Here is a 20,414-nt window from a genome sequence, read left to right as displayed (position 1 = left end):
AGGGTTTTAACATGGTTTTATGGGTGTTCAAATTAGGTTATGAGCCAACAAACAAATTATGATTTGGAGCCTAAATTGTTTATGTTGAGGTTTTAACCTAGGGTCCTGGCTTCAAATTGGGTTCGAAAACAACCTAGGGTCTTGGCATTAAATTAGGGTTTGAAACCAAGGTTATGATTTCAGATGCGGGTTAAACCCGGGGCTGTACGTTCAAATGAAGATTTTAAACCAAGGTTATGTTTTCAATTTCGGGTTTCAACCCTGGGTCCACATTTTGAGTTTTGAACCAGAGTTATGATTTCAAATAAGGGGTTCAACCCAGAGCTGTGCCTTCAAAATAGGATTTTAAACAGATATTATGATTTCAAATTAGAGTTTCAACCTAGGGTTGTAGCTTCAAATTAGGGTTTTAAACCAAGGTTTTGATTTCAAATTACGGTTTAAAACAAAGGATATTATTTAAATTAGGGTTCCATCCCAAGGTCACAGCTTTAAATTAGGTTTTAAATAATAAATATAAATTCAATGTAGGGTTTCAACCCATGGTTGCGGCTTCAAATTAGGGTTTGAAAAGAAAATTATAATTTCAATAAAGATTTCAACCTAGGATTGTTGCATTAAATCAGGATTTTAAACTAATATTATAATTTCAAATTACGGTTTCAACCCAGGGTAGCATTAAATCTGACTGCAATGTTCTTTGCTTCCCGTCCACTACTTGGATTACAGATAGAGCCCAGACTGTATTAGAGGCCCTGGACACTCATGCCACCTTTTTTGTGCCGTTCCCCTCCACTTCACTCCCACTTGCTATTTGGCAGCGCTCTAAATTGTTTCTGTCAGCTTAGATAAACGCACCCCGGGGTTGGTTCATCTCAGCCGGGCACACTAAGAAACAAATGGTCCCTCATGCGCAAAAACACACACAGTTTTTTCCAGGTCCTTGCGGTTTGTGTGTGTGCATACACATAGTTATGTTTTGCAAATGTACAATGGTGCTTCTGCTTTTGAAAGCAGCCAACTTCTACTATATTTTTGAAAAAAAATTGCCTATGCTTTCAAAAAGATGTCAGCTTTCAAACCGCCCACGTTCTGCGATTCTTCGTGGGTCTCAGCTCTTTGGAACTGCTCTCTCGCTATCTATGATGATCTGAAAAAGAAAAGAACAGGTACGGATAGTGTGAGAGATTTTGAAATACATACAGGGCTTTCATTTTAGAACTAGTCATGGCTGGTTTGATTAGTTTAAGCATAGAACTGATATCTAAAGGTATTGCTCCGCTTATATGTTGTTGATGTCCAGAAATGTTAAGACGTCACTAACACAAGGCTAGAGTGAGAATCGACAGAGCGGTTTATTAAGTGCCTAAAAGCAAACAAGAAGTTTATTATAACTATTCAGGAGTACAACAAAGAGCAGGATGAAACATGGTGGCAGCGGTGATAAAAATTGAACAGACTCATAAAACAAAGAATTTAGAAGCTCAAAGAAGTTTGGATAGTAACCGCTTCAACCAACAACAGATCGAAGAGATGAGTCACTTCTTCTCAATCCCCTTTAAACACCAGCTGGGTATTGCTGTGAACTCAATAGTAGCTTTCAAGTCCATTTTAAACTGAAAGAGATGAGGATCTAAATTAAAATTCATCCAGTTACCAAACAGAGAAAGGATTAAATCATAAATGGGCATTCCTGAATTTCAACGTTCAAAGGAAAACTAAATGAGGATTAAAATGTTGGCCATAGAGGACAAAACACATTTGGCACCATTCATCGTTTTGACATATTAAACAGACAAGCAGCAAACTATTCCGTGGCTAAAATTTCTGTTTTCAAGCAAGCCCAGGGTGGTCTTCTGGATAGTGATGGGACAAACGCGTTACAAAGGAACGCATTCTTGGAAAGCAATTTATTTTATCGATAAGAAGTACTGTTAAGCGTTATCAATAACATTTTATAACTCTACTGTTGTTATTTCATGGTGTGTTAAAGCCTAATTCTGCATCAATCACACGGTCATATAAAACCCTCCATCCACCAGCAACATTCAATGAAGGGTGGGTATGTTTATATTTACCTACAAAGTACAACTGAATACAGTTAAGGTGGTGCCATCTAAAGCACAAGTCAACTCAAGTCATGTTTATTTGTATAACCCTTAATCACAAGAAGTCTTAAAGGGCTGTACAGACTACTATTACACCATCAATGGTGATATTTATTAGAAACAAATTAAAAATAATACAACAGAAATACTACTACAATAGTATTATAATATACAAATATGACGACTGAAATCTTACCTAAATACTAAAGGCATACTTAAAAATACTACTACGGAAACACTCGTCAAGTCAAGTCAAGCCATATTTATTTGTATAGCCCCTCAATCACAAGGAGTCTTAAAGGGCTGCACAGGCTAAATATTATTGCAAACTACAGACTTTTATTACACCATCCAGTGATCTAAAACTTACAGGAAGGCAAGAAAGACTCAAAAACCTTAACATGAGGAAAATAAAGAAACCTTGAGAAGGGACCGCACAAGAGGTAATCCCTCTTCCAGGATGACCAGGCTGCAATGGATGTTGTAATAGCAATTAATGCACAGATATCATCAACAGGAAATATAAGTCATTCATAAACTATAGAATAGAAGTGTGTTTTAAGCCTAGATTCAAACAGTTCCACGGAGGTTGCAGATCAAATTCTAGGGGGAAGCGCATTCCACAACATTGGAGCCCGAATGGAGAACGCTCTTGAACCTGCGATTCTCTTCTTGGCTCTTGGAATCACGAGTAAACCAGCATTTTCAGAGCAAAGGCTCCGGATCGGAACAATGGGGGAAATTAAATCTGAATGATATGAGGGAGAAGTATTGGGCGCTTAGCTGAAAAACAGTACTAAGTTAGATTTAATCCATTACAAAAGTAACTTAGTTACCACCCGGATTACTAAACCAAAAAGTATCATGTTACTTCGAAAGTAGTTACAAATTACGTTATATACTTGCATAGAAGACAATCTCTTTTTTTCTCAGCTCAAACTAAGCGTTGTAAGTTCCAAACGTTGAATACGTGCGGCCATGATTGACAATGTAAACTAGGAACACAATAGTCAAGTCAAGTCAAGTCATTTTTATTTGTATAGCCCTTAATCACAAAGAGTCTCAAAGGGCTTCACAGGTTATTACACATAAGCAGTTTAGGTTATTCATATGCTATAGAGTAGAAGTGAGTTTTAAGCTTGGATTTAAACATTTCCACTGAGGTTGCAGATCTAATCTCAGGGGGAAGAGCATTCCACAACACCGGTGCCCGGATGGAGAACGCTCTCGAACCTGCGGAACATTTCTTGGCTCTTGGGATCACCAGAAGACCGGCGCTCTCAGAACGAAGGCTTCGGGCCGGAACATAGGGGGAAATCAGATCTGAAAGATATGAGGGAGAAAGTCCATGTATGATTTTGTATGATAATAAGAGAACCTTGAAATCACATCTTAGGCTAACAGGGAGCCAATGCAGGTTAGACAAAATTGGGGTGATGTGATCGGACTTTTTTGTCCTAGTTAAAAGCCTCGCTGCGGCATTTTGTACCAGCTGAAGACTCTTGAGTCCGGTCATCGGAAGACCTGAGGGTAGTGCATTACAGTAATCGAGACGGGAGGTAACAAACGCGTGAATTATAATCTCCGCATCCGACTAAGACAGTATAGGACGAATTTGAGCAATGTTACAAAGATGGAAGAAAGCGGTTCTAGTAATTTTCTTCACATGTGTTTGAAAGGACAGATCGGGGTCAAATGTGACACCTAAATTTTTAAGTGAGTCACTCTGTGTGATGTGACATTTGTCAATGTTCACAACAGTTTTAGAGAATACGTCGTGGCATTTAGATGGACCAATAACTAACATCTCGGTCTTTTCAGAGTTAAGACGCAAGAAATTGAGTGACATCCACTCTTTTATCTCAGTAAGGCAGGCCTCCAAATTTGCACAGTTTAGTGTGGCAGATTCCTCCATCGGGAGATATAGTTGAGTGTCATCTGCGTAGCAATGGAAACTGATATTATACTTGCGAATAATATCACCTAATGGAAGCATGTAAATGCTGAAAAGAAGGGGGTCGGGCACTGAACCCTGCGGAACACCACAGGTAACACTAAAGGGCTCAGATGTCATTTCGCCATATATAACACAGTGCGTCCTATCTGAGAGGTAGGCTCTGAACCATAAGAGGACGTTTCCTGAGAGACCAATCCATTTTTCCAACCGTTCTAGTAGGATATTATGGTCCACTGTGTCAAAAGCAGCACTAAGGTCCAGCAGCAGCAAAAGTGATGAAGCGCCAGAGTCCATTGCCCGTAGGAGATCATTGGTTACCTTAATCTGAGCTGACTCAGTAGAGTGGTTAGCCCTGAATCCTGATTGCATTGATTCAAAAAGATTGTTCTCGGATATGAAATAATTCAACTGCTGTGCCACTACTTTTTCAAGTACTTTAGAAAGGAACGGTAGGTTTGACACAGGTTTATAATTACATAAGCTTTCTGGATCAAGGTTGGGTCGTTTCAGTGTGGGTTTAATAACGGCGGACTTAAAAGCCGCTGGAACTACACCTGAGGCATTATACTTTCAATAAATTCATTTAATGTCCTTCAAAGTCTGATTCATCATCAGATAGACCAAATATACACACATATACACCAAATAGTTGTTTCCTTCATCATACCTTTTTGCAATTGTCTATATCTTGGATGACTTTCAATTTTCTCCATTTTTAAAAATGTGTTTTTGGTACCTTGAATAAAAATAGTGTGATGGGGTAAAATCTAATGCCTTTTCAATGTCACCCTATCCCATGGTCACGTGCAGGGGTCAGGAATCCATGGTTCTCCAGCAGTGTCCCCTCTAAGGGGCCGGTCACACAGACATTTGCGGCTGAATCACGGCTAAAATTTTGCGTTTTTATTTTTGCCCGTGGTTGCCCGGGATGGAAAATGCGCAAAATTGGCCAACCCGCTGTTCATCGGTGGTATGCCCGCAAAACAGACGCCGGCGACTGTTCCGCTTCCTCATCGCGTCATTTCCGCATCATTTTCTCGTGTGGACCACGGGTATAAAAGCTCCCGAGCCGGTGTTGTGCCCAAATCCGACTCCTACGCGTTCTGCTGCGATCGCTTTTGTTGTAAGCGTGCATTGACGTTGGTGACTTTTTCATCCGCGTTAACAAACGCATTTTGTAGAATACGATCGCACTTTATTGTTTAAATAAACGCGTTATATAGACTAGGATCTCCCAATTGTTATAATTAGCTCGCTTTATAGTTTTAATAAGCGTTTTATATAGAATACGATCACTTTCGTTGGAAGCGCAGCTGAATGCGCGTTCACGCGAGGGGGGGAGGATTTACCGTTCGATTACGTTCACAACAAAAACAAAGACGGAATGGTTTAAGTTGTATTACATTTCCAACAAATGCAAGACGAAGTGGTTTTGGTTATATGTTCGCCATTACATTCCCTAAAAGTGAGATAAAACGAGGTAAAAGTGGTTGTAGTAGCGAGGGGATGCAAATCTCGGCACCGCACAAGACACAGTCCCGTGAAGATCAAGATTTCAAGCTATGGCATCATTTTTATTTTATTATCTTGAAAAGAAATGTCAAGAAATAAAAATGGATTAAGACAAGGTCACTACGCTGACAGGGATCCATGTTCACCCCCTTGACGTCTCGAGCACAACTGACGTGTGCTCGGCATTCGCGCTGTTTATACGCGAAGAAAGGCGTTTGACCGTCACACGCGTAACACGCTAATTTCACGTAATAACACCGCGATACAGGCGCAGAGCATGCTATTACCATGCTCCACCCACGATTACCCGCTGAAATTTCCCGTCCTACCCATGTGTAACCACGCCCTGGCCGCGGCCAGAGCACGTCGTTCCGCGTCATTTCCGCGTCATTACCTCGTGTTGACCACGTGTGCGGCACGCGGTTTAACACGTGCTCAAACTTTTGAGCAGCTCAAAAGTTTTGAGCGCGGCCAACCACGTGAAAATTTCCGACCGCGAGTAAAGCACTGCTCTATCTCGTCTATATGGCGGTCTCAAAACGTCCAACAGCGCCCAACAGCATCTGCTTCACGGCCAGAAATTTCTGGCCGTGGTTCAGCCTCAATACGCTCGTGAAAGGCTGTGTACCCGCGCTCTGAAGAATTGAGCAGCGCGAAACTTTTTCGCGCTGCCACCCGCGCGCGAATTTCCGACCTCGTGTTAAGCGCCGCTGTATCTCGTCTGAATAGCGATCTCAATGCCTCCAATTGCGTCCGCCTCAAATGCAGAAATTTCTGGCCGTGATTCAGCCGCAAATGTCTGTGTGACCGGCCCCTAAGCTGTGCGTGTGCGCAATTGCGCACTGCTCGCACATTCTCAGCGCACAAGAAAATCTAGCCAGCGCACAGAAATGAGGGCTCAAAATTACTAATTAAGAAGCGACTTATGTCAAAGTTACAGTGCATGAAGGTAAAAATACAAAGGTTCCCCTGACGTTGTGTCCTAAATGCGGTATTTTGAAGTCGAAGTAGAACGAAGTTGAGTAAAGTTAGTACAGTTTGTCGAGAACTGGCTTCTTCGGCTCGGCTCACTAAAAGGAACCAGCTCTTTCCGGTCCTAAACGGCTCTTCTGGTTGTTTTTGCTTCTTCAATCCCAACATGACCAAATATTATGTAAAATTATGCACAAAATGACTTAGAGGAAGGGGGATATAAAGCGGAAAAAATAAAAAATACCAAAATGAAAAAGTGAAAAGCTGAGAAAAAAAGGAACAAAAGGAAGAGAATAAAGAAGGAAAAACTTTGAAAAATGCCAGAAAAAGAAAGAAATGTAGGAGAAAAGTAAATAGAAAACAAAAAGAAAAAAGTAACAGCTCGGAAAAATTAAACACAATAAGATTTTTTTAAAAGGAATTAAAAAAAAGGAGGAAAAAAAACACGGAAAAAAAAAGAAAAAGTTTGTGTTGCATTCAAATAATTTCCCATTATATCAAGTGAATCTTGTTGCCAAAATTGTACTTCCACTAAAAAATGTGATTAAGTACAGTTCTATATCTTAGAACCGACTAAATAAGCCCCCAAAAATGTTAATATTATGCGACAAAATATATCAGGAAATAAAAAGAAATGGATATCTTGTGAAAGAATTGCTGTAAAAACAAATGACGTTTGTTGGCCGTACAACCTTTGCAATAATACATTAGTCAATTCATTCAAAAGTGATTTTTTTTTTTTTTTTTGCATTGATGGAAGTTCAGCAAAATGAATATATATTAAATATACACCGGAGCCATATCCCCCTAGTGGGAGGTGGCTAGAGTCAAGAACACATTCCTGACTCTTTCTGGGAGATTGATAAACGACGTTTGTAGGCCGTACAACCTTTGGAATAGTACATGAGTCAATGCATTCAAAAGAGAAAAATAATTTTGCATTGCCGGAAACTCGTTTTAGACATGTTTGATAATTAATTATCTTGCCACACTTGGGATTATGGTTGCTCACTGTTGTTTCAAACGTTGCTCACCGACTTTGTGTGAACGCTCAGACCCGTGTAAAATTAGAGGGAACATTGGTCTCGAGTCATATATGGCTCTTCTCATGAGTACGTAAGGCTCAGAGAGAAAATTGATTCCATGCAAATTTCCTTCACGTCGTCCAAATTTGCGTTAACAAAGCCTGTTGTAGTGCACGCGAAGCCGAACTGCCGCTGAGATGAATGTTGTTACTGTCTGGAAAAGACAGGGCACAGTGAAGGCGTCACACCAAAAAAACTCGTTTTGGCTGCACATTTCTATGGAATAATTTACATGGAAGCACATTAAATAATCCATGTTCACTGTTGAGACACCTTATGATGAAAATCTACAGAACAAACTGTAAATACGCCAAAATGCCAAGAGCGCACCCAGAGCAATTTTATTTTGAAAGCTGTGGGCAGAGTTGGAGCTATGCAAAGAGCGCAAGCACTCCCTTCTTTCTCTCGCCATGCTTCATCTGTGTCGAAAGTAACATGTCAGGACCCTCGTTTGCAGAATTTTGTGACATTTTTACAAAAAAAACACCTTTTGAAACCGTTACTTATGACAAAAATTACAATCAAAATGAGCCTTAACACTTTCAAAATGTGTCACCCTCCTGCAGTTACTTAAGTGGTGTATTCATTGCGACACAGGCTCTGGCATTATTATTCTTTCATAGATTTTTATCCAATCGTGAAATGTCACACAGTGAAATAAAATGGGCTGAATAATAAGCTTTTGTCTGGAGAGTGGGTTTAGCGATTTTGTTGAATTTGGTCTCAAAAATATGGTGTGGCGCTTTCCCCACCAAGATAATTTTTTCAATGTTTTGCTCTTATGGCTCTTTGAGTCAAAAAGGTTCCTGACCATTAGTCTATTGGGTATGTTTTGACGCTCTCACCGCTTCCCGTTGCATCCGATGCTTTGCGAATGTGGTCAGCAATATTTTGCAAAAGTGTCATCATGACTGCCCATTGTCCTCACTTGGGCCCGCTCGTTTGGCGCCAGCTTTTGCTCGTTGCCTGATTGGCTCCCCTCCTTTTTAAACTCGGTGGTCTCATTCACTCCTTGCCAGTCCGTCAACGAACCTCTGCACTTGCAAGACTTGTATTTTGACTCTATCTGGTATCCTGCGTGTCCAGTATCAGGTATCAATCCCGCCTGTTCTGTCCTGTCCGGTATCTTGCTCCAGTCTCCAATATCGATCCCGTCTGTCTTGTCCTATCCGGTATCTTGCACCAGTTTCCGGTATCGATCCTCCCCACGCCGGTGATGAACGGAACCACACCAACGAGCCGACGCGATCTCTATGCCTAGCTCGCTACACCCTACATGGGCAGCTTCAAAAAAGTGCACACAAGGCGTCGACAAGTGAGTTTGCGGACCGCACCGTTTTTGGTACCAGGAGATGTCCAGCCTCTACAGATTAGAATAAAGATTTAAATCACCAAAGTTTTACTTTGTAATCAAAAGATTGTTGGTATGTCTTTGTGTTCTGAGTCATGATCTATGCTTGAGTATTTTATGGCGTGTTTGATGAAATCGGATCCATTTGGGATCTCGAGAACTTCATTTGGTAGTCGATGACGTCATGCGGTGTTTCAAAAGAGGTGGAAAAATCCGCCTTGCTCTTCTTTTGCTGGGCTCAGAACAAGAGCTTCACGCTACTAGGCCAAAAGATGAAAAAAAACGAGCTTGCTCGCCCATTGTCTCCCCTTCTTAGCTCAACCCATCAAGCCAAAACCAGCTTCACTCGCCTTAAAAGTAAGACAGTCCCAGCTAGCCAGAATCAACATCAGGGTGTTCTTCTGAGGTGACAGCAGAAAACATTTACAAAAAAATCAGATTTGGTGCTGGGAACAAACACCTTGAACACGCCATAGAAAATCTCTCATTTTGTTCAGTAGCCATTTTCACTTCCCACAGTTAATGTTCCTAATTTAAATTAGTAACCTGCTGATTCAATCTTAGTGACATGTTTGTTTATAGACTTTATGTGAATAAGGTTGTATATTCTAATTTGTGTGTTTATTTTCCATTTTTTCTTCGGATTAATAATTCTTGTCAAAAGTAATGTCCTGTGAAATTGACAAATTTAAATGACACATAATGTACTGTTTTTCCCTTCAGAACGAATTGAGAATTTAAGACAAATCAATAATACCTTTTAACCTTTGCACCTTAAAATGGTAAATGGTCTGCATTTATATAGCACTTTTCAGGTCAATGAAGACCTCCCAAAGCGCTTTACAATGTGCTTCACACTTACCCATTCACACTCACACTCACACACAGATAGGGAGTCAGCCATGCAAGGCGCCTAAAGGCTTATTGGGGCATTAGGGAGTCAGTGTCTTGCCCAAGGACATTTCGACATATAACACGGAGGAGCAGGGAATTGAACCTGCGACCCCTTGATCACAAGACGAGCGCTCTACCTAAACCTTTAAGACTGATATGAAGAAATAATTTTTGTGGTGGACCTTTGGCGTTTCCTGCTGAAGTTTTGCGATAACTGCAAAGTAGACGTTCCATTTCTACAAATCAAGACATGTTTATTCATATAGCCCTTATTCACAATGAGACTCAAAGGGATGCACAGACAACAGATTACTGCAAACCACAGACTATTATTACACCATCCCCTGACTTAAAACCTACATGAGGTCACTATATTCTACAACAAAATATGTTAGATTTTAGCAGAAAACCCTACACAGAATTGTTTAGCATGTGGAAAAAAAACACACAAATTAAGACCTCAAACGCCAACCTGGAACGTATTGAGTTCGAGAACCGAGGCAGCACTGTATTTAAAATACGACGACATGATATGATTTGTATTTTTCCACTGCGATGGTTGCACTGCGGCGCACCGTAATGGACTGCGGGAGATAGCGGCTCCTCTCTAAAGTGTCTTCTTCTCTGCTGCACCGGCGCTGTAAATACACTCAGCCATTCACATCATGAATATAGAAAGCTAATATGCGGCGGGCTTTATAGGTGAAACCCCCTGAGGGGACACAAAGCTTCGGAGCTGCAGGGGAGAGCAACACCGCCGCTGTGATGTATTTCCAAGTGACAGCTGACGCGCGTTACGCCGCTGCGCTCGTAGACTCCTCGTATATAACGCCGCGCCGGCTTTTAATAAGCAATAACAAGTTGGTGAAATTTCACATCGATGTCGTCTATCCGACAGAAATAGGGGGAAAATGGAAGACTACTTTATGAGCACACTGCAGGAAATTTTTGTATTAAATTTTCGAACTTTACGCGGCTTTTTTATAATGAACGTCTCAGGTGCAAATCGATTCTATTTACCTATCAATTGAGAACTTCGAGAGAAAGGGGGGGGGGGGGTTTAAGGGTTATTGTTCTATCTTCGTTATTCATTATCTATTATCCGTTATCCGTCAGTTCATAATACGCTACAAAGCCTAGGAGCCGGGACACTTACTCTCAGCCAAAAGGCCAAGCTAAGGTCCTAGCCCTAAAGCCTTGCTGCGATCATTGCGAATGCACCGTTCCCGGAGGTACTGCAATACCGGGCCGATGCGTGGAGTGGACAGAGCAAGCTCTTATTCCATCTCCGGATTGCACAGATCAAACATCATAGGCTACGATGCTGCCACTGCACAAAGCTGAGCAACATACCACCGTGCCGACACTTTTGGAATCATACGTTCTTTGAAGGTTGATGCAAACAATGAAATGTCGTCCTTGTACCGTATGCATTCATCTATAACGCACAAAGTTTGAGTGCAGATTGTACAAAAGGTTTTATGGTACTATATAACCGAATTAGTGCAATAATTGATCAGTCAAAAATATTGCTGTCTACAAAATATTAGACGCGATGAAAATTGAATCCAAGTTGCAGCATTAAGAACATCAAATCATAACCACTAAATCACCAATGCTAAAAATAGCACTTGAAAAAAAGCATCTGATCTCATCTCACTTTTTTCATTCCAAGTACCAGAGACGAATGTTAGAGCCATTTTGAAATATTTGAATAACATTAAATAAGCACCACTAGGAAAACAACTGTTTAGTGCTTTTTTTTTAACCTTTAAAGTAAAACAAAGTGTACGTTAAGCGGAGGGTTTTACGGTACAGTGGAACCTCGGTTTTCAAACGCCTCTCAGTTCGGACAAATCGGTTCTCGACCAAAAATTTCGAGAAATTCTTGCTTCGCTTTTCGTTCAAAAAATCGGAGTTCGAACGCCGGTACGCTAGGGGCGATGCTGAGCGGCGTATGGGTGTAGATTGCCCCCACCCCTCGTGAAGAACTGTTGTCACGTGAGCGCGCACTTCTTTGTGCTTTCGTATTTAATATCGCTGAACGGAGTGTTTTAACCCCTAATTATGCCTCGGAAGAAGTTCGGTGCAAGCAGCAAAGTTGCTACAGGTGAAAAAAGAAGAGTAGTGCGTACAACTATTGCATTTAAGAAAGAAATGACAGCAAAATATGAAGAAGGTGTGCGAGTTTCCGATCTTGCTATACATACAGCATGGCTTCTGCTGAGCACCACAAAGGTAAGAAATCCTATTCATATTTCTTTTCTTTATCCTTTAACCGCTCACCACTTGTTGTGGAGACCCGGGTGCTAAATGTTGTGTAAACAACCAGATTTTTTTATTTTTACACGTTCATGTTAGTGCAATCTTTTGTACGGAAGATTACGCTAACGCGAACATACGATTAGCCTGGGTTAGCTTCATGTTTACGGTCATGGTAAACATTCAAGGGTATTGGAACGGATTAAAACAATTTTTCATTACTTTTAATGGGAAAAACGATTTTCCGTGATCGACCGAATCGGTTTTCGAACAGGGTTCTGGAACGGATTATGGTCGAGAGGCTTCGTACAAAGATTGATTAGTTGCAAAACATTGGCAGCAGTGGGAATCGGACCAGGCTTGCAGCAGTGAATCCCTACCATTAGACCACCAGTGATATGGATGAAATATTAAAAGGCATTAGATATCTAATTATCACACTATTCTTGTCACAGTAACAGAGACGAATAATAATGAATGGAGAAAACAGAAAGTCGTCCTAAAAGATATGCAGGGAGTGCAGAATTATTAGGCAAGTTGTATTTTTGAGGATTTATTTTATTATTGAACAACAACCATGTTCTTAATGAACCCAAAAGTATCATTAATATCAAAGCTGAATATTTTGGAAGTTGGAGTGGGGCTTTTTTAGTTTTAGCTATTTTAGGAGGATATCTGTGTGTGCAGGTGACTATTACTGTGCATAATTATTAGGCAACTTAACAAAAAACAAATGTATACCCATTTCAATTATTTATTTTCATCAGGGAAACCAATATAACAGCTCAACATTCACAAATATACATTTCTGACATTCAAAAACAAAACAAAAACAAATCAGTGACCAATATAGCCACCTTTCTTTGCAAGGACACTCAAAAGCCTGCCATCCATGGATTCTGTCAGTGCTTTGATCTGTTCACGATCAACATTGCGTGCAGCAGCAACCACAGCCTCCCAGACACTGTTCAGAGAGGTGTACTGTTTTCCCTCCTTGTAAATCTCACATTTGATGAGGGACCACAGGTTCTCTATGGGGTTCAGATCAGGTGAACAAGGAGGCCATGTCATTAGTTTTTCTTCTTTTAGACCCTTTCTTGCCAGTCACGCTGTGGAGTACTTGGATGCGTGTGATGGAGCGTTGTCCTGCATGAAAATCATGTTTTTCTTGAAGGATGCGGACTTCTTCCTGTACCACTGCTTGAAGAAGGTGTCTTCCAGAAACTGGCAGTAGGACTGGGAGTTGAGCTTGAGTCCATCCTCAACCCGAAAAGGCCCCACAAGCTCATCTTTGATGATACCAGCCCATACCAGTACCCCACCTCCACCTTGCTGGCGTCTGAGGCGGACTGGAGCTCTCTGCCCTTTACCGATCCAGCCACGGGCCCATCCATCTGGCCCATCAAGACTCACTCTCATTTCATCACTCCATAAAACCTTAGAAAAATCCGTCTTGAGATTTTTCTTGGCCCAGTCTTGACGTTTCAGCTTGTGTGTCTTGTTCAGTGGTGGTCGTTTTTCAGCCTTTCTTACCTTGGCCATGTCTCTGAGTATTGCACACCTTGTGCTTTTGGGCACTCCAGTGATGTTGCAGCTCTGAAATATGGCAAAACTGGTGGCAAGTGGCATCTTGGCAGTTGTACGCTTGACTTTTCTCAGTTCACGGGCAGTTATTTTGCGCCTTGGTTTTTCTACACGCTTCTTGTGACCCTGTTGACTATTTTGAATGTAACGCTTGATTGTTCGATGATCACGCTTCAGAAGCTTGGCAATTTTAAGAGTGCTGCATCCCTCTGCAAGATATCTCACTATTTTTGACTTTTCAGAGCCTGTCAAGTCCCTCTTATGACCCATTTTGCCAAAGGAAAGGAAGTTGCCTAATAATTATGCACACCTGATATAGGGTGTTGATGTCATTAGACCACACCCCTTCTCATTACAGAGATACACATCACCTGATATGCTTAATTGGTAGTAGGCTTTCGAGCCTATACAGCTTGGAGTAAGACAACATGCATAAAGAGGATGATGTGGTCAAAATACTCATTTGCCTAATAATTCTGCACTCCCTGTAGATAAACGCAAACAAGCACAATGAGGGAACCAACTCTTTGGGTTATCTGATGATGTATTGGACTTCCAAGGACATTCAGTAAATACATTGTACAATTTATGTTGTTATTGTGTTTTCATTGCTTAAATTGTGAATGAATTATTTAAGCATGGCTGGACGTATTAATCGCCGTTTATCACTGACAACGCCTACGTTGAGCTGAGAACAAGTGAAACGAATGTTGCAGCAATTCTTTATAAAAAGATAATGGTGTATATTTTACACAACAGCACATTATAAATGATTACCCTATTTTCCGCACTATAAGGCGCACATAAAATCTGATTTAAAAAAAAAAACTGACTATGCACCTTATAATCCGGTGCACCGTATATATCAATATTGAATTGCAAGGTCTCGCAACTAAGAGAAGCAGCCACCGAGTCCATTTTTCGCGTAGAAGAAGTGTGCTGTGCATACTGGAAAATGTTAAACAACGATTCTCTTTTATTTGTGCGTTTGTATAAAGACCCTGAAATGGCTCCTATTAAGAGACACGCTTACAACGCAGAGTTTAAACTCAAGGCGATCAGTCACGCAGTAGAACACGGAAATAGAGCAGCAGCGAGAGAGTTCAACATTAATGAATTGATGGTGCGGAAGTGGAGGAAGCATGAAGATAAGCTCTGCTAAGCACGGGAACTTAACATTAAATAATTCAGAGGTGGTCCTACTTGGTGTGTGTTTACGTTTTACATTTTACAGTTATTATGTTATTGCTTTATTCTTATTGTTTTGCACTTGTTGTTTTTGCACATTACGAGTGTCACTATATTGCGATTGCAACATTTAATTTACCATAACAGTACCAGACGGTTTTTTTGCATGTTGACTAAATGGAGGAAAAGTAAAATGTTATGCCTTGCTGTTGTTCAAAGATGTTAAAGATGTGTCATGAAAATGCTTTACCTCAGAGAAAATAATAAAACAGCTGTTTATTTATTTTGGGAGTGAATGGAGTTGTGGAAAGCTCGTTTGTTATCTATTAATAAAATTTGACTGACCCATCTGACTGTTTTGTTGACATTCCCTTTAGCGCGCTACCATCTAATGGTTGCATAACGTAACTACATCCTCTACTGTAGCCAAGTCAAGTCACATTTATTTATATAGCCCTTAATCACAAAAATGTCTCGAAGGACTGCACAGGATTACAATTACAAATTTGCACAATTACCTGATCTTAAACCAGCATGCACTTATAGCGCCTTATAATGTGGTGCGCCTTATGTATGGAAAATGTTTTAAAATATATCATTCATTGAAGGTGCGCTTTATAACACGGTGCGCCTTATAGTGCGGAAAATACGGTACGTCCGTCATCAACTGGCCAAATATAAGCACTTTTTAGGGACTTGCAAAGCTAAGAAGAATTAGTCGGAACTGAATATACATTTTCAAGACTAGCATTAGATTATTGCACGATTTATTTTGTTATATTTGGTCTCCTATATACGACATGAATCTGTTCTGAGGTAGGAAAAGCATAAAGCAATTGCTGTATAGTGGGGCATAGCAACCTATGGCAGAATCAGGAACCCTCCAACAATATTTAGGGTTTGTACACCTTTTCCATAGCCAAATTTAAGCACTTTCAAAGCCAAATTTCAATTTTTTCCAGTCCCATAGAAAGAATAATTCCAATATGAATCAATCATAGCCCTGTTGTTTGAGGTCACTGAGTGCTGCATGTAGAAAAAGAAACAGAGAATTTGAAATATCCTAAGTCAAATATTAAACCAGCAGCTATCATTCACTGAATGGGGCATGGAAAATGAAACTTCTGTGCCCGATTTCATTATTCTTTTCTGTCGTGTCTATTTGTTTTATGTTGTATCAAATTTTCTTGTTAATTTTCTTACTGTAAGCACTTGGTGAAGTCAGTTTTTAGAGAAAGTGAAGTAAATTGTTTTAAAGTTTAACTTATGTGTAAACAAAGGCATGTCAGGCTCATTTTTGAGCAGACTTGATTATTTCTTTCAATTTAATGCGTGGTCTATCAAATCAGACTGCCGAGAAAATATGGCAACAATTTCAAGCATTTATAAGCACTGCACTCAAAGTTCAAGCACTTTTCAAACCTTGAAAGCACAACATTAAAATTCAAGCATTTTCAGGGATTTCAATCACCCGTATGAACCTTGAATATTGTGCTAGTCACTGTTTTACGAAAGGTTGAGTTGAGTTACATTGAAACGGTAAACTTTCCGATACCAAGTAAATATCCATCCATCCATCCATCCATTATCTGCACTGCTTATCCTCACTAGGGTCGCAGGGGTGCTGGAGCTCATCCCAGCTATCTTCGGGCAGTGGGCAGGGAACACCCTGAACTGGTTGCCAGCCAGTCGCAGGGTACACAGGGACAGATAATTCACACCAAGGGCCAATTTGGACCGGACAATTAACCTACTATGCATGTTTTTGGAATGTGGGACGAAACCGGAGTGCCCGGAGGAAACCCACTGAAGCACGGGGGAGGACATGCAAACTCCACACAGGGGGTTCGATCTCATGACCTCAGAACTGTGCCGCACACGCACTAACCACTGCCCCGCTGTGCTGCCCAAGTAAATATCATTATCCATAGAACAGGCCAGCTCGAAGCTTCTTTACAGAGAGAGAGAGAGTGTATCCTTAAACTTCAGCATGGCGACACAATACAAGGTGAGCATTAATCCGACTCACCGTGGAGCCGAGCGCTGCAAATTGAACGTTACACCTTGTGATGTACGAGCGAGGCGACGCTAATAAAGCGGAACGGCACCGGCGACGTGTATTGATAATCAAATCTCGCACGACACTGTATCGCGCAGGCGGGTTATCGGTGGGATATTGATTAGAACCCAGGCTCGGCTCCATGAGGATTAATGCCGAGTCACCGAGCGTGATGCCGAAGCGCCGCCTCGATCGGTCTGCCGATGGAAAAGGAGGCAATTCTTAATGGTAACTAATGCTTAACAGTTTATATTCTCGTCTGTGCTTGTGCACAATGATCAGACGTCGGTTTCCAGCAATTAGTCTTGTGGTTCTCTGACTTGGAGATACAGAGACAGATTTTTTTTCAGTAGGCATTACATGGGACAAAAAACCTGCCTCATAATACACCAGGATACAGCATTATACCGTTCTCACGTGAGGATTATAATAATGTATTTTTTAGTTATTGTGTTCCGAACCCCCGGTACACCAAAAAAAAACAATAAAATACAAAATGGTTCATGGTAAGTACAATTCGTGCATAATATATGTGTAAATTATTAAAAACTATTACTAATAAATATACATTTGAAGGATAAAAGAAATTTGATTCACCTCAGGTGTGACGTAATTTGAGTTGGTCAAGGGGAGTTGCTGGTGGATGCAGATGCGTTAGGAGACATATTTTAAAATTAAGGAAATAGAACTAATCGTTGTTTGGTTATAGCCTTACAACTTAGTGAAGGCAGGGAGTTGTGTGGTGTTTGGCATTTGCAAGAAGCCACATGGGAAACACAAATAACATGTGGAACAAAGTGCTCTGGTCAGATGAGACGAAATATGAACTTTTTGGTCTGAGTAAAAACGCTTGGTATAATAGTAACCCTGCAAACCCCCCTGAAAAAACTATCCGCACTGTCAAACATGGTGGTGGCAGCATCATGCTCTCATGTTGGTTTTCTTTAGCAGGGACTGGAAAATCGTTAGAATTGATAGGAAGATGGATGGAGCAAAATACAGATCCTGGCAGAAAATCTATACATGGTCTGGGAATGGGGGGCAGGTTCACCTTACAACAGGACAACCACCCTAAACATAAAGCAAAAACTACAATGAATGGATTAAAAACTAACAAAGGCATGAATAATAAAGGCAAAGTATAGACTAGACCTCAATCCTATAGAGTGTGGAAAGATGTAAAAACTGACGTGCACAAACTGTCACCATCAAACCTCAAGAAACTTGAGCTGTTTGTAAGGATGAATAGGCAAATATTTTAGTTTAAAGATGAGCAAAAAGTATAGAAACATACACAAATATACTTGTGAGTGTGATTGCAACAAAACAAGGTTTTACAAAGTATTAACTCAAAGGGGGTCGATAGTTTTGCAACACTCAATTTTATTTTTTAGTTTTTGGCACAATTCAAAATGATGAATACACATGCTTTCATTTTATGATTATGTCTCACAAGTTATTGATTATTAGAAAACAGGTTGGGTTCTTTATCTGAAAGTTTTAAGCTTGAAATATATAGGATTATGTCGAAAAAAATCTGTGGGGCGGGGGGATATTTTTGAAAATCACTGTATATTTTCATACATGATTTTCTTCCCTTTCAACATCAATACTTTAGTCAATCCAAATAGTCCTTTCCAAAAAGATATGAAGGAGCCCTTCAGCTCCCGCTCTTCAAAAAGCAATAAAATATCCAATCACGGTTTAATTACAGCCGATAAAAAAACATCTTTTGAAAAGCGTATTTTGCTTTGGATCCACAAAACGAAATGATCCCGCACAAAAATCACGTCCGGACACCAACTCGGTTGTTTAGCGCGTGGCTTCTCCCGGCCGTTTCATTTCCATTTTTATAAGGAAGTAGCCCGGCCCGCTCGGGTCGGTGTAATGAAGGTGTTTACCTGGCACAAAAGAAAAAGGAGATTAAGACGGTGGGATTATCAAAACCCGGGCCACAAAAGACAGCCAATCACTTGAAGGAAATGAAAAGAATATATATATTTTTACCAAGCTCTTCAGATGCTGTTTATTCCTCATCTGAATGCTTATTTTCTGCTTCATGTCCTCTATTTTTGCTTACAATAAGAATGGGGAAAAAAAAAAATCACGTAAGCCCTTCGGAGTAACCGATAGCAATGGTAGTAAATTGTTCTTTTATGGGGAACATTTGGATGCTGTTTATTCTGCTCTGATGAGCAGAGTTTTCTTTAAAAACATCAATGGAAAATAGATAAACTATGACTGGCCATTTGACGGTCGAAAACATCCGTAAAAATATCGTATGAATAAAACCTTTTTTTTTTCTCCCAGTGCATAATATTCCTTTTGGATCAGTGGGTCGCAAAGTCGTACTTTGATGCTTCAAATTGGAGTCCATGTGTTCAACTTTTGGACATTTTTCTCCCCAAGAACTTTTTTACGAATTCATTCTCTGAACAAATCTCAAAATAATACCAACTGCTTTAAACATGTTTTACTACCAATGTTCCCTCTAATTTTCCACGGGTCAGAGCGTTCACACAAAGTCGGTGAGCAACGCTTGAAACAACAGTGAGCAACCATAATCCCAAGTGTGGCAAGATAATTAATTATCAAACATCTCCAAAACTTCAAGTTACATTTTGCTGAGTTTCCGGCAATACAAAATTATTTTTCTCTTTTGAATTAATTGACTCGAAGATTGTCTGGCCTACAATTGTCGTTTGTTCTTACAATTATTTCACAAGATATACATTTCTTTTTATTTCCTGATATATTTTGTCGCATAATATTAAAATGTTTGGGGGGTTATTTAGTCGGTTGTACGAGGCAGAACTGTACTTAATCACATTTTTTAGTGGAAGTACATTGTTGGCAACAAGATTCACTTGATATAATTGGAAATTATTTGAATGCAACACAAACTTTTTCTTGTGTTTTTTTTAAATGCCTTTAAAAAATCTCATTGTGATTATTTTTTCCGAGCTGTTACCTTTTTCTTTTTGTTCTCTATTTACTTTTTTGCTACATTTCTTTATTTTATTTTTTTTCTGGCTTTTTTTCTAAATGTTTCCTTCTTTTTTCCTCTTCCTTCTTTTTTTCCAGCTTATCACTACTTTTTCATTTTGATATTTTTTTCTTTTTTGTTCTATTCCCCCCCTTCTTTTAAGTCATTTTGTGCATAATTTTCCATAATATTTGGTCATGTTGGGATTAAAGAAGCAGAAACAACCTGAAGAGCCGTTTAGGACCCGAAAGAGCCAGTTCCTTTTAGTGAGCCGAGCCGAAGAAGCCGGTTCTCGATCGACTCTACTAACTTTACCCAACTTTGTTCTAAGACTTAAAAATACAGCATTTAGGACACAACGTCAGGGGAACCCGTGCATTTTTACCTTCATGCACTGTAACTTTGACTTAAGTCGCTTCTTAATTAGTAATTTTGAGCCCTCATTTTTGTGCGCTG

The 20,414-nt window shown here is 40.1% G+C and overlaps 1 pseudogene; it reads right to left on the bottom strand.

The window, feature by feature from the left end:
* Positions 1–11,096: 11,096 nt before the first annotated feature.
* LOC148357571 (U2 spliceosomal RNA) lies at positions 11,097–11,186 on the bottom strand (annotated as a pseudogene).
* Between the last annotated feature and the right edge of the window lie 9,228 nt (positions 11,187–20,414).

The sequence above is a fragment of the Urocampus carinirostris genome, chromosome 10 (genome assembly GCF_059441175.1).
Source record: "Urocampus carinirostris isolate Australia breed hairy pipefish chromosome 10, RoL_Ucar_1.0, whole genome shotgun sequence".
Lineage (NCBI taxonomy): Eukaryota > Metazoa > Chordata > Actinopteri > Syngnathiformes > Syngnathidae > Urocampus > Urocampus carinirostris.
Note: the sequence above shows the minus strand (reverse complement) of the source record. Positions and strands in the feature narration are given on the sequence as shown.